Source organism: Solanum dulcamara, chromosome 12 (genome assembly GCF_947179165.1).
Source record: "Solanum dulcamara chromosome 12, daSolDulc1.2, whole genome shotgun sequence".
Lineage (NCBI taxonomy): Eukaryota > Viridiplantae > Streptophyta > Magnoliopsida > Solanales > Solanaceae > Solanum > Solanum dulcamara.
This window is the reverse complement of record NC_077248.1, coordinates 29,652,736-29,657,935: the sequence shown is the minus strand read 5'-3', so window position 1 is coordinate 29,657,935 and position 5,200 is coordinate 29,652,736. Positions and strand designations below refer to the sequence as shown.

At 39.2% G+C, this 5,200-nt stretch overlaps 1 pseudogene; it reads left to right on the top strand.

Moving 5' to 3' along the window:
• Positions 1-4,206: 4,206 nt before the first annotated feature.
• On the top strand, positions 4,207-4,326 carry LOC129877934 (5S ribosomal RNA; annotated as a pseudogene).
• Positions 4,327-5,200: the final 874 nt, after the last annotated feature.

Below are 5,200 nucleotides of genomic sequence, written 5' to 3'. Positions count from 1 at the left end.
GGAAAGTTTGGTCCGATCCACATATAATATAGTAATGCCAAGGAATGTTCGGTCTGATGCACATATCATATAATAATGCCGAGGAACATTCGGTCCGATCTACATATAATATAGTAATGCCGAGGAACATTCGGTCCCATCCACATATCATATAGTAATACTGAAGAACGTTCTATCCGATCCACATATCATATAGTAATGTCGAGAAACCTTCGTTCCAATCCACATATCATATAGTAATGTCAAGGAACATTCGGTCCGATCCACATATCATATAGTAATGTCAAGGAACGTTTGGTTTGATCCACATATCATATAGTAATGCCAAGGAACATTCATTCCGATCCATATATCATATAATAATTATTATATTATAGCCGGCCTGAGACTCGGTGAAAGATGTATTATAGTATACATAAATCAAGTAGTGAGTAACCATATATAATCAAATCGTTATCACAGACTCGACAATATAAGAAGATTAAGCTATCGTCCGAGGACCAGAATAGTAGTGTAGCCACCTTGAGTGCCTCTTAAATTCCATTGAGTACTATATCAATTAGAATCTCGGGGACCCTAGACATGTACTAAAGTAATACTAACAGTTCATAGAATTAGGGATACCCGTCGTCACATTGTGCTTAGGACTAGGAGCTTATGTATTCAGTACTTCTCAACCTATGGAGTTCAAGGAAAGTAGTTCAACTTACTAAAAGAGTTTGACATTCAGAATTGAATAAGAGATACAGATTATATTTAGGAATTAAAATTGGAGTTACCCTACATCTCATATAACATTTTACTTACAATTAGGACATGCCGAAGGAAGACAAAGAATAAGCTTTACCTAGTCTCTACTTTTCCTCAAGGAGCCATCATTACATATATCATACTCGGACCGTCATGGGCTCGGTATCATAAACTTATTATTACATTAACTTACCATCGTAGAACTTATTTAACAGACATATCAAGAGGAAAGAAGGGTAGCTCTTCGTACTTATGCCAAAAGATTCCAAGAGAAAGCTTCATATACCTTTTTCGGGATTAATTAAAATCTGGATCGCCTCGTTACCTCCTTGACCTAATAACATGAGAGTAATACTAAGGTTAATTACCTTTCACTTTCCGATTTCCAACTCTACAACCAAGTACTCATAGGAATCATTTCCTTATCCAATACCCTCGACTAGTTTGCTACTAGTTCCAAAGTTACCAAAAATCGGACAGCATCTCCCCTATAACTTCAATATCCCCGAGATTTCACTCAGCCAAAATTTCAACAACCATACTAAAAACAACAACCATCAGCATATATATAAATAAATCACTTCAACATTACCCAATACAACTCCAAACAACTAGCTCAAAACAACGATACCAAAATAGAGTTTTTAACCTTTATTTCGTAAAACCTTTAACCTTACTAAACGGAGGGTCATGTGGCTGAATCCATAAGCACCCACACCATTTTTAAAACACTTTACATCCCTACAACAAACAACCCAACCTGATGCAACCGCAGCACCACAACGATAACACACTACGCGACTTTGATTTAGCTATGACGACTTCAATTTAGTTTGTTTCTAACTTCAAGCATCCTTATGCAATTTTTCCACTTAAAACCTTATTTAAGACATTTAATATACCTTATAACATCATCATAAACTCCAATTTGAAAGGGAAAACCTTACCTTTCCCGAAACTCACCAAAACTTGCCTCGAAAGTTCCTTTAGCGCGACTAAAACTTTGTGGCTGCTTGCTAATATTTTGGTGCTTCTCCAAACCATAAATTTTTATTACTAACACCTTAATAACATCGTGTTACACCCTATATAATTAATTCACGGAGAGAAATCGAAGAACTCACCCCTTTTTGTTTCCTTCCAAAACCGTGGCTCTCTCCCTCTCTAGTTTCTTCTCTTCTCTTCTTTCTTGTTCTTAAATTTTCTAGCTAAGTATGGAACTTTAATAAGTCATAATACATATATATATAGGCCACCTAAGGGGCTGACACGTGTAAACCCCTAAGTGGTGACACACGTCAAACCCTAAGTGGTGACACGTGTCAAGCCCTCATTGGGACAACACACCCCTTTCCTCTAATCACAGGCTGCCACATGGCATGTGGGGGTCCACCACCCTACTCCAGCTGCTGCCATATGGCACTCTCTCATGCTTCCGCATGGCACTCTCTCATGCTGCCACATGGCACTCTCTCATGATGCCACGTGGCACTCTTTTTCCCCTTCGTGGGTTCGTAATCTCGTCTTACTTTACGCACCTATATAATCCTTGCTACGTAAGCTTGATATGTACTCCAGTAGCTTAAGTATGACAGATTTACAAGTTGGTAGCTTACGTAAATAAGTCATTTCCTACGACTCATCATTCGGTCTCCAACTTCTTCCGGATTCTTATAACTCTATTTCAAATCATCTCTACTATGGGATATCGCATTATCCTTTCCTTAGAGTCGTTTATTAGTTCTATAGATTATCCGAATCACATGAAAACTCTTAAGAAGCTTAAGAGTTCTTAAGAAGTCTTAACAAGCTTTTAGAAGCCTTAAGAAACTTTAGGAAACCTTAAGAGGCTTACGATCCTTCCATGAAACTTAAGAGCTTTTCAAGAGACTTAATAACGCATTCCAAGGTACAGAAGTACGGGGTGTAACATCCTTCCCCCCTTTAGAATATTCATCCTCGAATATGAACCAAAACCTTTCTCAAGATCTTATACAGACTATATGGAGAGTTTCTGTATTCCATTGCAATAACATATACTTTCATCGAGCAATCAATATTAGAGCTCCAAAGGTTGGGATTACCTATAGATGTAGAGAACAGGTACGAATACTTGTGCTTCATTTCCCTTTCAGCTCTCCAGGTCATTTCTTCGTAACTCTCATTTTACCATAACACCTTGACGGAAGCTACGTCCTTAATTCACCACCCCCTACTCCGCTGATCCAGGATGGCGACCGGTTGCTTCTCATTGGATAACTCTTCTGTGACCTGGATGTCCTATACGGGATATACTCGGGATATATTACCAATACACTTGCAAAGCATTGATACATGGAAGACTGGATGTACTACTTTCAGACTCGTTGGTATGTCCATCTCATAGGTAACCTTGCCTATTCAGTGGAGGATCTGATACGGCCAATGTATCTTGGACTAAGGTCCTCTTTCCTGCTGGATCTCATTACTTTCTCTGTGGGTGGTACCTTTGGAAATTCCCAATCATTAACTTGAAACTCTAGAAGTCGATGTTGATTACCTACGTATGACTTTTGTCGATTTCGGCAGCTAATAACCTCTCCTGCATGAGCTTCACCTTCTATACAACTTATTAGACCATGTTTGAGCCCATTAGTCGTGTTTTACCAATATCAACTAACCAATTAAAGACCTACATTTTCCGTCCTACAAAGTCTCATACGGGGTCATTTGGATACTAGAATAATAGTTCGTATCATAAGTAATCTTGACAGATAGTAGGCAATTGTCCTAGATACCTTTGAAGTCAACCATATAGGCCGGCAACATATCCTCTAGCATTTAGCTAGTAAGCGTGATCTGTCCCTCGATATGGGGGTACAATGGTATGCGAAGACCTATTTGTCTTCCCAATATCTTCATGGAGTGATCTTTATTAGTTAACTATAAATTGGGCCCCTTCGTCTGAGACACCAACTATGAGAACTCCGTAAGGTTTCACCACCCTCTTGACCTATAAATTCACATCATCTCGTCTGAAAACGTAGTCCTTGATTGAAGGAACATGGGTTGATATTGTTAATTTGCGGATAACATTTCATATAGAATCATCTATCCGTGGAGTGCAAAGTGAGTCATGTAGCCAGGGTTGTATTGTGTAATCTTCGACCTCGTGTATTACTTCTTGCCTCCATTAGATGACTTCAACTGGTACCCATACCTTTTTAGGTTTTGTTCTGCTACTAAGCGGTGTCGAAGTTCCCCCACACAATGACCCCTATAGCCGTTCTTTATTCTGCTTGTCACTAGCTGGTATTATATTTAAGAACTATGGCACATAAGTGCGCCATCTATTAGTAATCAGCTAATCCTGCTTGCTTTGCTTAATCCCTTTTATAATTCCCTTAACGTAACTTATAACACTCTAGGTACATAATCTCATGTCGTTGCTTTGCCGCTAGTTCAGATTCTTCCATCTCGTGTGATCATAGAAGCACCAACGCACCAGATCCCAACAGAATTTTGAAGTTAAATGTGCTTGGGCGAGAGTACTACTAGGATGGGTGACCCCCCTAGGAAGTCCTCGTGTCACATTCCATTGCAATACTTGCAATAATGTGTGAAGGCACTCAACCTAGCCTAAGATTTACCTTAGCATCTTCTTGCTAGTCTTCATGCTTCACCTTGCCCTCTCCGCCCTTGTCTTACACTCGACGTCAGGATAGATCATTGGTTCAACCATGGCTAGGTCCTAATTTTCCCTTAGTACTCACCCCATCTCGGTAGTTTGGTCTAACCCATCTTGACATCTCTCTATAATGTATCAATGGTCTTGCAGATACCTCCCTCATCCTTGAGGAGTCTTACTATTTTCCACAGTGGAGGTACATATACACAATACCCCTTTCTGCTTCATGCTCTTTCATCCTTATCGTGTACTCGATGCTGACTCCTAATCTTACTCACAATCATATTCTTTAGTTACTTCGTTACTAGGCCCTACGTACTTCCATGATGATCCTCATTATATTCGCACTATATGTTGCTCATGGTCAATCCCAGAGGGTAATATTTCTTAACCTTTATTCACGATCCTTACTCTGGACTAATTCCACCTGGTGGAGCAAGCGTACTTAACCCCCTTATCCTTCCTCGTCATTCTCATCCTTAATACCTTGCAGGCAGTCTTAAGGCATTCATTTCCATCACCATTTTTCTCACCATATCAATATCGACCTTCTAATTACAACTCATACCGAAATTTACTTATTTCCCAAAGTTAGTTGTACTCCTAGTTTAGTCGGATCTTATTGTTACCATGAATACAATTAATCAAGATATACTACAACCTTATAGCTCATTCTCTTTTTATTTAAAAAAAAATCGGCAGAGTTTCCTCTATATTCCTTACCATCCCAAACCTGCACTCAGGAAATACCAACAATGCCTCACAAGGCTAATATATATATAT